At 42.0% G+C, this 14713-nt stretch overlaps 1 protein-coding gene across 6 annotated transcripts in view; it reads right to left on the bottom strand.

Annotated features, from left to right (window-relative positions):
- ST18 (ST18 C2H2C-type zinc finger transcription factor) overlaps positions 1-14713 on the bottom strand; it is a 122042-nt gene that overhangs the window by 84413 nt on the left and 22916 nt on the right. For 4 of the 6 annotated variants that reach the window (XM_045581495.1, XM_045581496.1, XM_036437180.2 and 1 more), the window contains exons 3-5: positions 12521-12563; positions 3110-3308; positions 1899-2002 (exon numbers count right to left, since the gene is read on the bottom strand). The gene's annotated coding sequence lies outside the window, so the exon portion shown is untranslated. The remainder of the gene's footprint in view (positions 1-1898; positions 2003-3109; positions 3309-12520; positions 12564-14713) is intronic. The other 2 variants (XM_045581492.1, XM_045581494.1) reach the window with 2 other exon arrangements.

A 14713-nucleotide genomic window follows, 5' to 3' on the forward strand; every position in this document is an offset into this window, starting at 1 on the left:
CGCTTTGTTTGACAACAGCTTTGGATCAGCCCAAAATGGCAGGAAGCAATGTTTGTTTCCCTGATACAGTGGGCAACATGGATGGAAATAAGTTGTGATTCTAAAAGAACAGTTGACTAATCGAGAGGAGCACTAAGACAGAATGTTCAAGTATGTTTTTCTCTGTTTGTACCCTCTGCTTACTTTTCTGGGTTGTTGAGTTTTTTCATACATTCATTAATAACTCAGGAAGAGTAATTCAGAAAATAAATATTCAAGAGCCTAACCTAATAAAACAGGGTTTTTTATATCATTTGTGACAACATATGTATAATCTTTTAAATCTTTTCTGGATTCTTTAACCTAATAAAATAAATACTTTCTGAATCTTTCATTTAGGGCACCCCGGCCCTGATTTCAACCCTCTGCTCCTATCTGTCTCTTGTTGTACTGTCTGACTCTGTGTAGAAAGCCAAAGAACTGCATAATGTCTACCCTTTATGGGTATAATACCGCTGCTTGTCTCCACAAACCCCTCTGACGCCCAGCCAACACCACACTGAAAGGAAGGGGCAGACCTGGTCTGCTACCAGGCTCAGCCCAGTTCCCTGAGAACAGCTCTTCCCGGGGCCAAGTGCGTGCACGTTTCCCAGAGACAAGGTGATTTTCTGGAGTCACTTGGACATGCACGGCACTAACGAAACCTTAAACCTGAGACCAGCTGGTGAGCATTGTAAGGAGGCTGATCTATTTTGAGTCTCACTTCTCATTTGAGTTGTCACCGCTGTTGTAGACTTCATCCCGCAACTTTGCACAACTGGCAATGCTGAACATAAACCGAAGCCATATGTTTGTGTCCTTTTGCCAAACGACTCCAGCAAATAGTTCTATTATTCCCTTAGGTAGCCAACGGGTGCCAAGGTTTTCTATTAGTTGCTGCAGTGGCCTCTGAGTCACAGCTTTGTAACATAAGGGGGTAATTGCTGGCTTTATGTTTTAGGAAACATTTTTTGTTGTATTTTTTTTAGTGGGCCCTATTTAAAAATAACTCAGAGTTAGTAACACCTAAAAGGGCCTTATTTTTTTTTTCTTCTTACTGATATTTTGAGAGGCATGTGTTGCAAAATAGGTAAATGCTGGCAAACAAGTGCCTTCATATATGGATAAATTATTTTAAATAGATTTTTTCCCCCAAGGACAACCCAATTCCTTACTTTTCAGTGTTTGTAGGAATTAACTTTATGCATCATACAGAGCTTTTTAAAACATGCTTTAAAAACATATCACCTAATCACTTAATCCTTAAGTACTCATTTTCTAATAAAAATTAATTTAAATTGAATTTTTAAAACTATTTTAACACTGAACCTTTCTTTAAGGGCAAAGCTGTGGGCAAATAACATATCCCAATCGATGTGTAAAAGGTTTTTAGGCTCAGAGGACTTCTTCGCTTAATATTTTTTTTTTTTTTTTTTTTTTTATTATTTTTTTTTTTTTTTTTTTTTTTTTTTTTTTTTTTTTTTTTTTACAGAGAGGAAGGGAGAGATATAGAGAGCTAGAAACATCGATGAGAGAGAAACATCGACCAGCTGCCTCTTGCACACTCCCTACTGGGGATGTGCCCGCAACTCAGGTACATGCCCTTGACCGGAATCGAACCTGGGACCTTTCAGTCCTCAAACCTACGCCCTACCACGAGCCAAACCGGCTTCGGCTCGCTTAACATTTTTAAATATCAAAGTGGCCATCTTTCTGACAAAAAAATCACACTTCTAAATTCAGCACTAACAAAACATTTGTTTCAAAACAAATTCACAGAGATAAAGCACTGCTATCCAGGAGAGCCTTTACATGTATGCTTTGATTGGATTCGTTTTCTTTCACTAGATGATACTTTTTCATTAAAAAGGTTGCCTTACCTCTCTGTTTCTCCGGGTAACTTGTATGCCAACTTGGTTTGCCCTGCTTCGTTCGAGTGACTAAATGTCTCTGCCCACTTCAGTGAGAAATCCTAAAATTCATTCTATTAAGATAAAAAGGAAGGAAGTCTATCAGGTAGGGCAAGTTACATAGATCAGTAATAAACAGTGAAGTGCACAATAAATGATGTGCTGACGCTTTTACTTATAATTCAAAGTTGGACTATACCCGTGGTCGGCAAACTCATTAGTCAACAGAGCCAAATATCGACAACACAACGACTAAAATTTCTTTTAGGAGCCAAATTTTTTTTAAACTTAAACTTCTTCTAACGCCACTTCTTCAAAATAGACTCGCCCAGGCCGTGGAATTTTGTGGAAGAGCCACACTCAAGGGGCCAAAAAGCCACATGTGGCTTGTGAGCCACAGTTTGCTGACCACGGGACTACACAATAAAAAAAAAGTACACTACATATCAGTGTAAAAACATTTTTACTTTTTCAGAGGTAAGCCAAGTTTATTTTTGTCTCTATTACCAAACTATATATATTACTAGAGGCCCAGTGCACAACATTCGTGCAAGGGTACGGTCCCTAGCAGCTTCCAGCTGGGGCCTTCCTTCATTCCGCGCTGCTGCCTGGTGGTCAGTGCATGTCAACTCTCGATCGGTCAAACTCCCGAGGGGACACTTTGCATGCTAGGCTTTTATATATATAGACGTCTTCAACTTACCAGGGAAACTGGGCACGAAAGACCCTCTATTCGCACTGTTGTTTTACTTCCAACCACCAAAGGAGAAAGTCCATACACACTTGGAATGTGCTACCCTCAAGTCACAAGACGGATCGAAACTCAGCCTGCTGGTGTGCAAGGCTCTCCTGGAAGAGGCTAATTCTTCTTGCCACTGAGCTAACCTGTTTTCCAGGAAGCAGTTGGCCCTTGGTTTGCTTTGCCCTCAGACAGAAAGCACAGAGCTATAGCACTTCTATTTGGTCTCAGGGATAAGAACAGAATCTGTCTGCAGGCCACGTGGCCCTTGAGAGAGAACTTTGGAATCCGGGGCAGTGCAACTCAGCATCTTAGAGGGCCTGTTCATACCAACATCACATATATCACACACACTGAACATGCTTCTCTCTGGCAGTTCTGGTATTCTAAAACACACACACACACACACACACACACACACACACACACACACACCACCAACCTTCCTTGCCGACTGCTCTCGTCCCGTGTTTTACCCTTTGCAGTGGATTGAAGTGACCGGCTTAGTATGAACCATAGATTTCTCTGTGACTTGCAAGGTTTGACCACACATGAAGCAGATGCTTCTTCAACTCCAAGTCAGCAACTGCGGCTCCCGGGAAGAAGAGGGATGGAAATCTCTCAAGTGCTACAGTAGTCTCCTGCCAGGATGCAAGAATTGAAAAGTAGCATGGGAGTTGGGGAATTCTTAGTCTGTGGTCGGTGGCAGCCAAAAATACGTAAAAAACACTTTTCCCTACAAATGTGTTTGGCTTATTCTGCCTCACCCTCGGTTCAGAAAGAGTTCTGAAGCTTCCCACCTGCCCGTTCCCCCTTTGTCTGCCAGACCCGAACCTAAAACAAAAGATCCTGGAAAACAGTCCCCAACTGGCAAGCAAAGCTCTTTCTAAATCCTAAAAGTAATGGCTTTTTTGTCTAATACCCTATCGTGTTATGTATTTATTAGCAATACGTTTTTCCATTTATTTTCCCAAAGATTGCCAATAAAGAAGGGAATCGCATAAGGGAGTAGCTGTAAACCCTCCGAGTTCCCTAATGTCAAAGTCATTAGCATCAGAATAAGCACACAGCAGCATATCATCTGCACAATTGCAATTTTTTTTTTACTACTTTTAATAGCGTTCCTCCAAGGGCTCGTTTTCAACTTTCTTCCGTGGCGAGTCGGCTCTCAGGGGAAAAGCGGCTTCCTGATGCTCGAAGCTTCCACTCCACAGCCTGGCCGTTGGCTGTCAGACGCACCAGGCCTCTGCCCTGACCCCATCTGCTGCCGCTCCCCTCCCCTCCCCGGGGACCAGAGCGAAGGCTGCACAGCTGAGATCCACTCGGAGACGTGGGCAGAGGGCTGGGGCAAAATGCGACTTTGGAAACATGATTTCTCTCTCTCTCACACACACACACACACACACACACACACACACACACACACACACACACACAGGCTCGAAAAGTCCCAAGGCCACAAAATACATACGGAATGTGCAAGCCCTTCAGGGGCTCCTCATTCCCTGTGTCCATCATCACTCACCCCACCATCCTCTCGGCTGGTGCCGCTGAAATAGGTTCCCTCCATCCCCTGCCTGGGCCCGCTATTTATATTTTGAAGGCAATCCCTTAAAACCCCATTTTTTTTTAAATATATTTTATTGATTTTTTTTTTTTTTTTTTTTTTTTTTTTTTTTTTTTTTTTTTTTTTTTTACAGAGAAGAAGGGATAGGGTTAGAGAGTTAGAAACATCCATCAGCTGCCTCCTGCACACTCCCCACTGGGGGTGTGTCCGCAACCAACGTACATGCCCTTGACCGGAATCGAACCTGGGACCCCTGAGTCCACAGGCCGACGCTCTAATCACTGAGCCAAACCGGCTAGAGCAAAACCCCATTTTTATTCATTGCCACACTTTAATCTCTTTTGCTAATCTTAAACCACTTTATAACACTTACAGCCTCACTAAAATATTTATGGGAAATACGCATTTTGGAAGACAGCTAACCTGGTCAAGACTTGGGATCTTGACCAAGCTCCCACACCTGGCAACAGAGTTCATTCTAGCTGCACACTGAAGCTCGTATTTTTCTAAAACAGCAATTGTAAGAGATAAAACGGCATGACAACTAAGGTGTTAGTCATCTAATGGGCTACCGAATCTTTAAGTGTGCACTCCTAAGACATGTCTCTGTGACCCTGGGAAGTGTTTCCCAGTGGTTAGAGCCCTCCCCCATGAACTGAAGGATCTCAGGTTTGACTTCCGGTCAAGGGCACATACCTGCGTTGCAGATTTGATCCCTAGCCTTGGCCAGGGTGGGTGCAGGAGGCAACCAATCCATGTGTCTCACACACCAATGTTCCTCTCTCTTTCTCTGTCTCCCCCCTCTCTCTCTTCCTCGCTCCCTCCCTTCAACTCCCTCTAAAAATTAATAGAAAAAAGTATCCTCGGGAGGATTACCAAAACAAAGGCACGGCTTTACTTGTTTAATGGAGTCATCGCAAAGTACTCCATTTGCCGGCTTTACTATGTGCCAGTAATTAGGGACTCAGTTCTTTACAGCTGCTTCCTGGGTGCATCCCTGCCTCTGAAAGGGCTTTTTAAACCTATGACACAATGTAATGAATCTGCTGTGTTATTAAGAGCAAAAAAGGCATATCAGATTATATTTGATTGGGAGGCGGCGAGTGACCTACAGTGAGATGATGTATATGTCAGTTGTATCCTTAAAGCAGAGAATCACAGATTTACCTGTCTTTCCAAACCAAAAAATAATAATAATAATAATAAAAATTTTAAAAAAAACCTGCAACATTTAAAAAAAAAATCCTCCAACTAGACTCAAAGTAAAAAAATGGGATGAGAAGACAAATAAGTGTAACGTGAAATGCATGTACCCTGTTTCCCCGAAAATAAGACAGTGTCTTATATTAATTTTTTTCTCCCAAAGTTGTGCTAGGTCTTATTTTCGGAGGATGTCTTATTTTCGGGGAAACACGGTAGCACTTGGCGCCCTGTGTTATAACTGAGATGATGAGCTCGCCACAGCCACCCACTGGTTCCTGGGATTTGCCCGTCTATTTCAGTCAGGTTGCAAAGGCACGACAGGGCCCGCCCAGAATCAGTGTCTTAAGAAGTAAAATGAAAGCAGCAGCATGCCAGCATGTTTACCTGAGCACTGCTACCTCCATCTCCACAACTTCAAATATTATAGTTCGAGTCTCTTAATCCCTCTTCTGTCTTTAACATCTTTACCAACCATTCATTAGTTGGAATGATGGAGGGTGGGGGCGGGGTTCTTCTCACCTGTTTATTTTTGTGAATGGCATAGCAAGCCCTTTGCAGCTCTAAGTGTCCAGCTGTATTTTTATATTCATCAGGGTGATATTTTAAGTTAGAGTTCAATTTCGTACAAACTTTAAGGATGTCTTCGCCCGGATAATCAAATTCTTCGGTTTCCCATTTCCCGTTTCGCTGTATTAAATTTCCCATGAACTTGTAAGCCCCTTACTTCCTGATCAATGAGCTATAGAATTGTTTTCTTCCCATTATAGCGAGAGACATTTAGAAATTGATTCACAAAAATTCTGTAAGCCAGTTGCCACTTTATACTGAGGCCTGAAAGATGACAGTCTGGTTAGCTTTTAAACTTAAACTTCTTCTAACGCCACTTCTTCAAAACAGACTTGCCGAGGCCGTGGTATTTTGTGGACACTCAACGGGCCAAAGAGCCAGATGTGGCTCGAAAGCTGCAGTTTGCCGACCAGGGCTTTAGGCAAAGAAAAACAATGTGGCCCTGGATGGTTTGGCTCAGTGGATAGAGCATCGGCCTGCAGACTGAAGGGTCCCGGATTCAATTCCGGCCAAGGGCACATGCCCGGGGTTGTGGGTTCAGTCTCCAGTAGGGGGCGTGCAGGAGGCATCCAATCAATGATTCTCTCTCATCCTTGATGTTTCTCTCTCTTCCTCTTCCTTCCTCTCTGAAATAAAAAAGGAAAGGAGAGAGGAAAACAGAGGGGAGGGGAGGGGAGGGAAGGGGAGGAGAGGAGAAAGGAGGAGAGGGGAGGGGAGGGAGGAGAGAAAAGGGGAGCAGAAGAGAGGGGAGGGAGGGGAGGTAAGGGAAAGGAGGGGAGGGGAGGGGAGAGGATGGAGGGGAGGGGAGGGGTTGGAGGGGAGGGAAAGGGAGGGGAGGGGAGGGAGGGGAGAACAAGGGGAGGGAGGGGAGGTGAGCGAAAGGGAGGGAAGGGGACGGGAGGGGAGCCACAAGCTTTCCTTTTACCATTAGCCCATCATCAGGCCCTGATCCCACTAGGGGCGGAGAAGAGCTTCCGGGCATGAACGCTCTGCAGGAGGAACTGCTCCGCTGTGGAGTGAGCCCCTTCCTTTCAGGGAGGGTGTTTGGGTTTTAACTCATTACACAGCCAACCAGATGCAGTCTCTGCTATTAGCAGTCAAGTTGCTTTTCAGATCCATTTTGATCTTTTTTTTTCTTTTGGCTTCCCCACGTGGCCACTGAAGTTCAAATGTCAATAAAACTTGTTATTCAGTATAGTTTGTGCTTTGGAAAGAACAAAACTAAGACTGGTCCATGTACAACATTTCCACGGATGGATTTCATTGGTTCTCCCTGGCTTGCTTGGGTTTATACAATTCTTTTTTTTTTTTTTTTTTCAAGGAATTCTAAGTACAAGGAGTGCAAAGGCAACTCTGCTCTCTCAGAAAACGCAATTTCTGCTTTGCAAACTGCGGAAGTCGTACCGAGCGCCCGAGCTTCAAAACAACTCCTGTTCCCACCGTCTCTGAAGTAATTGTACTTGTCCTCGCAGGCATTAGTGTCTGTGTTTGTCCTTCCAGCACCTGGAACACGAGCACACGGGCCTCTTCCCCCTCAACTCCGGTAACTTGTTCCAGATCCGTGTTTCTCAGGGCAAGAGGATTTGACTTTCACCTGATTTCAGTAACAAAATCGCCCTCGCAGACCCCTCCCGCCTGGCTGCCATTAACATAACTGCATTTAGATGCTATTCATGACGGATAATTCCAACACCTTGTGGGGAGGGAAAAGTTGCATGCTGTAAACATTATAAACATATTCAAATAAGCTTAGCACAATCTGCCATGCTTATTTCTGCCTAGATCATGGACCAGTGAAATGGTTAATGCAAATGGATTTATAATTTGCTTTGGGGGGCCAGTTTCTTCTCCTTATTTATTAGCCCAGCTGATGGGGCAGATTTGATGAGGCACTTCTGGAATAATTGAGTCATCACACAAAGAAGGCTGCTAGCATTCAGAGTGGTTTTATCAGCAGCAAGCAGGCCTGATTACTGACAATTACACTCTGATCCGGTGATGGAGGAGAAAGAGCCAACGAGTGGGAAATGTCCGTGTTTCTATCCAGGAATAATTTCTACATTCATTTTACATGCTAAGTGTTTCCTATCTCTGCATAATAAACTGTAAACAGGAATAGATGGCACAATGTCCCTTAATATTTCCTGGTAATGAAGACACAAATGTACAGTGAGTGCTGATAAATATAGATGAAACATAAGCTATTCTCCTAGTCTGCATTGTTACCTTTAAAACAAATGCGTTTTGGTGGTAAAAGCATCATCATGGCTAATGCAAAAAAATGACAGAAGATTGAAACTGTCCTTGTAACTACACAGAAACTTTGTGAAAGTCCTGTTAATCACCGCCATTTCAGAGGTTGGGGAGCGAAGGTGAGATGCTGGAAACCACATCGTTTTTGTTTCTCAACCATCAACCTGGAAGAGCTCCTTGGCTTAGATTCAGGGAGAAACAACGCTGAAAGTGACCTCCATCACGCTACCCCAAGAAGCAGCATAGCTGGCCAGGGAGACACCTTCTTGGTGTCCTTCATGCCAGCCATGCCAGCCATGGGCGTCCATCTCCCTTCCCTGGGGACTCTCAACACCATGTTGACCAAGAGCAAGTCAGGCCGGACCCCAGGCTGCATGATTCGCCATGGAGCACAGGGCACTGCTGTCCTTACTACTTGTTTGTGACGTGGTTTATGAACCAAACACTCTGAGCAGAAATGCATCTCCCGGAGATAATCGCATTAAGCTGGCTTTCCCTCCGACTCAGGATCTAGTGTGAAACGCCAGAGGAAAGAATGCTCAGATTTCTTAAGGCGCTGCTATAGATTTCGGTGGGGGGAAGAAAAACGTTCATTTCTGGGAATTTATCAAGAGTTTCCTCTTCTAAAAAGCCAACCGGGTGTGCGGCCCTAGACACAGTACAGGACCTGCTTGGTTCTGTTTGTGTCATTCTTTTCCTGAAGCCCCTTCCTGGCTTCCAAAGAAATAAAAGTTATCCTCTGTTCTCTATGGTAACTATGGAAACTCTGTTCTGTTAAACTAGGCACTCAACTCCCAGGCTTGTGTTGCCATTAAATGTGCTATTTTGAGTAAATCCATACTACACATGCATACAATGTCAAACCGTTTTGAATAAAGTTCAGAGAGCCACTTGTTGCTTCAAATATGAAGCTTTTTATTAGGTAAAGGGAATTTTCTTTTTTTAAAGCTATTTTGTTATATAGTTTATTATAAAATATGCTTTATAACTTAGGTGCTTTCTGCTTTCCTTTATCCATTTTATAAGGTATTTTAGAATTTTTTCCCCAACAAGTCTGCTGTTTTTCCCAACAGTAGCTGTTTGTTTTTCATGGAGATAAAAAAACAATCATAATAAAGTTATTTATCATCATTATGTGACTAGCAAGTATGAAATGGGAGAACCTACTGAAATTTACAAAGAAAACGACGTGATTCCCAGTTGATGAGGACAATGGGCACTGGTTTTTTGCAGCATTTTAATCTCACTCCAGTGTTTAACTTAATATGCATTATTTTAATACAAGTACCTTTTTCCTAAAAAAAAAAAATATACTATTGGCTCAATTCACATTGCTAGACAGCGGGCAGTAAAAGATATATAAACCCTAACTCTTGTCCTCATGAGTACAGACCAGCAATTGATGATTCCAGTAAGTGGGAAGTATGGCTACGGAGAGAGGCAGAGGGGGAAATGGGAGCACAGGCTTAGACCACCCTGGGGAAAAAAGCTTCTAGAAAATGATGATTACTTTAGAATTCATCCCTAGAGAGATTCAGAGAACTTTAACTAAAATAAATAAATGTCCCCCAAGACCAATCGGAAAGATGCAAAAAGTCAACATTGTGCGTGGTTCCGTTACACGATGTATTAAGCCAGAGAGTTGCAAAAGGGTCAAAGGAGAGTAGATGGTAAAATGAAATGTCTGCGATTAAATGTTTAGAACTTGTGCATTTCATTTGTCGCTTTCAAAGAAACTTTTCCCTTCAGAGCCAGAACCGCAGAATCTATCCACTGAAATGGGATGTCTCGCTCCTGTTGGGGCTCAAGGGACAGTATTTCACAGAAGTGATGTGTCCCCAAAGTGTTTGGATGGCACCTTCATCTTGACTATTATGCTTGGCCTGGTTTTATACTTACTCCTGTCCACTTCCTGTTCTCTGTGCCCAGTATAAGCTCATGGGAGTGAGAGGCCAGATCCTGTTGACCTTGTACTGCGACATAACGGTTGCAACCAGAGTAGGGGAATTGAATTGAAACAAACAAATAATAACCCTCTTCAGATGCCTGAGATACTTCATTAATTGTAGTTCAATATAAAACATCCCAGGTACACGGCATCTAGGATTCTATAGAGTAAGACTGTTTCTGTTTTGTTTCTATGCCAACTAAAGAGAATTTGCCTTTTTGTCTTCCCTTATGTTGAAGATGTCAGTCAGCTCCCAGATGCAAAGAAGAGCAAACATGACCTTTTTGTGGTCAGCTTTTTACCTAATGTCTACTATCACTTAATTTATATAAGAAGCCCAGTTTGTGATTTGATGTGGTTCTTTTGTGAGAACAAAAGCCAAAGGGAAAAATCGAAATACAGCCTATTTTTCCCTATTTGGCATGAAAATAATCTAAAAGATCTCCAACTCACTCAACCTATACCCAAGTTCCCAGTTTTTATATCTCACTTTTCCTACACATGCTGTGTCAGAATGTCCTGACTATTATGCACTTATATTTTATTTCAAACTAATGACATTTGTACTGGAGATAAAGTAGCACTAATCATGAGTAAAGACAAAAGAAATCTTTTATTTTGCTCAAAATAGTAAGTGACAGTATCTTCTAACTAACGATAGCTCACCTTGACTGAATTCTTCGCAAGAAAGCATTTTGTCACTATTTATATGCCCTTTCTCCTGAGTCCGAATGGCCTGCCTATAGGGAAGGTGCTATCAATTTCCCATAAGAATAAAGGCAACAAAGTGAGCTCACTGCCTTACCCACTGTCCCCACGGGTGGCTAGATGTTCCAATAACATGTACTCATTTGCACTTTGGATGATAGGCATTGTGTTCACACGAATATCACGTGGAGAATTATTTTTGGAGTGGGGAGGGGTATAGCAAAGCAGAAGACAGAAATCCCAGAGTTGGTGACAATCACCATTAGCATCTACTAAGTGAACCTTCCAATTCCTAAAGACTCTCAGTCTTGCCCTAACCGTTGGCCTGTAGTCTGATGGGGTCCAAGGTCAGATTGTGAATAGAGCGTTGACCTGTAGACCTAAGGGCTCCAGATTCAATTCCAGTCAAGGGCACGTACCTTGGTTGCAGGCACATCCCCAGTAGGGGGTGTACAGGAGGCAGCTGATGGATGTTTCTCTCTCATCAATGTCTCTAACTATCCCTCTACCTTCCTCTCTGTAAAAAAATCAATAAAATACTTTAAAAAAAAAAAAAAGATTCTCAGTCTTGGGCTCTCACTCTTCACTCAAACACTGGAAACTCTTCATAGAATGTTATATGGCCAACAGCAAAATACATCCCATCTATTGGCTGGCTTATTTATCTTCCATATTAGTTTCCTTTTGCTGTTGTAACACATTTTCACAAATGTAAAGCCAACACAGATATGTTCCTGTACAGCTGTGGAAGTCCGTCGTCTGGTACGGTCGCACCAGGCTGAACTTGAAAGTCGGGCTATGGCTCTTCTGGAGGCCCCAGGAGAATTCATTTCCTTGCTCATCTGGGCTGCTGGCAGCCTCCAGTTTCTTAGGATGCTAGGACTGAGGTCCCTATTTTCTTGCTGGTGGTACTCTAAGAGCTATTTTTAGACTCTAGAGGTCTCTGCATTCCTTGATTCATAGCTACAGGTCTCCATCTTCAACGCCGCAATTGGTGAGTTGAGTTCTTCTCAAATTGGCATCTCTCTAACCCATTCTTCTGCCTTTTTCTTAACTACGAACAGTGTGATTAGTTGGGCCTACCTGGCTAATCCAGGGTAATCTCTCTACTCAATGTCCTTTATTTAATCGCATTGCCTGGTAAGGTGACCTAGTCACAGGTTTTAGGAATTAAGACATAGACATTTGGAGTGGGGGTGGGGGGATGGGGGATTGGAATTGGGGTTGAGAACAAATATGTGATATCTTAATCAATAAAGAATTTTTTTTTAAAAAGACAGACATTTTTGGGGGGGGGGGGGAGACAGGCATTATTCTGCCTACCGCATTCCTTAACTATGAACATGAATTTCAATGTGTTAACGTGTTAATGCTCCTTATATGAGACAAGTGAAGTCATAAGTCAAGATGAGCAGGTAGACACACTCCTCAAAAATATAAGGATGCATCTCAAATTACCACGATGATACGAACAGTGATAAAGTCAACGATTTTGGGTTGTCCCCTAAACACAAGTGCCTCAATAACTCAAGTTTGTGAAGGGCGTTGAAAATAAGGGATTACTTTTCTTTGGGGGGAAACTTTAATTTTAAATAGTCTTCACTTACCTTCACTCACACCCATTGGATTTGAACTGGAGAGTTTCCATTGCTATTGACAAGAAGCATCATCAGAGGAAAAATGAAGAAAAAAAAGAAAAAACTTAATTAAGTAGTAATTAGGTACAGCTTATTGACTATATAAAACAATCCTTTCAAGTGATTTACACGCTGACTATTCATGTATGGGTTGGGGTAAGACCAATCTTCCATAGTCAAGCAAAATATTCCTTAGAAAGAATTCTCCCCCAACAAGCAAAATAAGTGTCTACTGCTTTCAGAAAATGCTTTTTAAATTTGAGCCCTATTGTATAGAAGTACATTTGAGAACCTTTTCTAGGGACACACCTGAGAGTGAACGTGAAAATTATCAATGACAGTCTTTAAAAAAAAAAAAAAAAAAAAAAAAAAAAAAAAGAATCAGTGGTTTAACACTAATTTCTAATCAGATCCTACAGAAAGGAACAGCCCGCATGGCAGCTGTACTTTTCCCAGGGTTAATTACCTTTCTCTGCTCTCTGCTAATGAGTCAGCTGTTCCTGTCATCGCACACTACACTGGTTCATCTGGAGTTCTAGCTGTGGACAAACACCGAGTGACAGTCCTATTTACATGAGGGGGAGGGGGGGAGGCTGTTGTGCAAAAATTTCAAAAGGATTTTTTTAATCCTTTAATTCTCATGTGTTTCCATGCTAAAAAAATATTTTCGCAAATCAGATTTTACTTGGTCAACTATTCTTTTCCTCCACTGGATTCACCACTGGCAAATGTAAAATGCCAAATGCTTAGGATGAAGCAAACTGCAGCATTGCCTCCCTCAGAATGTTTTGTTTTACTAATTCCTTAGCATCATAACAATTACCCTGTCTAAGACACAGCCTGGAAAATCTGCAACTTGTTTCACTAGTTACAAAGACTTTCTAAAAAGATTCACTACCAAAAATTAAAGTCCAAGGTAGAAAATAATCTCATGTGAAAAGACACAAAACATAGCTTGGGTTTATTTGTATATGCAAAGTGAATTAGAAAACTGAGTTTTTGAAAAAATTTCAACTTTCACCTAATATGTCTAGATCATTGTGTGATATATATATATTATCTATATGTGGGATTATGGAATATATATATACCATATACTAGGCACACAATTTATTACCCAGATAATAGCTCTGCTATCCAGATAATGGCTCTACTCTCCATCTCATAATCTAGACAGTGTGCCTTTAAATATTTTTTTTAATATTGCAACCAAGAGATTTATACATCTCTTTCCCTCACCTTTTATTTTAAATTTCAGAGAGAACTAAGAGGAACATAAAATCAGTAAAGTATCCATTGAGTTCCACTTTGACAACCTCCAAAATGCCTCTGAGTAGAGGATACTCCCACACTGGTGACATTCCTGCTATAAACCTCAGATCAGTGGCTCTCCATTTTTCACGTGCATCTGGATCACCTAGGCATTGTGTTACAATGTAGGTCCTGACTCCGGCACCCTCAGGTCCGACATTGCTAATAAGGGCCCAGGTGCGCCTGCTGACCCATGGACCACACTTCGAATAGCAAATGTCAGAGCAGGGGTTCCCACACTTTGGTTGGCATCAGAGCCATGGGCTTGTTAAAGCACAGGTGACTGATGGGAAGTCTGTGATGAGGACTGAGGATGTAAATTTCTATCCAGTTTTCAGATGATACTGGTGCTGGTGGTTTGGGGACTAAACTCTGAGAATCGTTGCCTTGGATATTTACCATCAGATGCACTGAAACAACTCAGTTCCCAAAGGCTAAATGCATCCACATGAAACGGAAATGCTTCCACTTTATTCCAGAGTTGTTTGTCTGCTTTGTGTTTTAATACTTTATGATAGGAAGGAACAGATAAAAAGTGAATGTCCTGGCCTATCATTACAATGTACAACGAAGTACATTCTGAGAACCACTTCATAGTTTCCTGAACTTGATCTTCCCTTCAGATGGGCCCACGCATGTCAACACAGAAATAACAATTATTTACTCCTTCATCTCAGGTGTCATTAACAACTGCAAGCACACAAATTACAAATATAGGACTGCACAGCATTTAAACGTGCCAAGAGCAAATACAATATGAAAACGAATTCATTAAAAATTATATAATACACACAAACTTCAATGTCAAGCAATGATGCAAAGTTCCTCGAGGCATTCATTATTTTTCCAGCT

This window comes from Pipistrellus kuhlii, unplaced genomic scaffold, assembly GCF_014108245.1.
Source record: "Pipistrellus kuhlii isolate mPipKuh1 unplaced genomic scaffold, mPipKuh1.p scaffold_m20_p_14, whole genome shotgun sequence".
NCBI lineage: Eukaryota > Metazoa > Chordata > Mammalia > Chiroptera > Vespertilionidae > Pipistrellus > Pipistrellus kuhlii.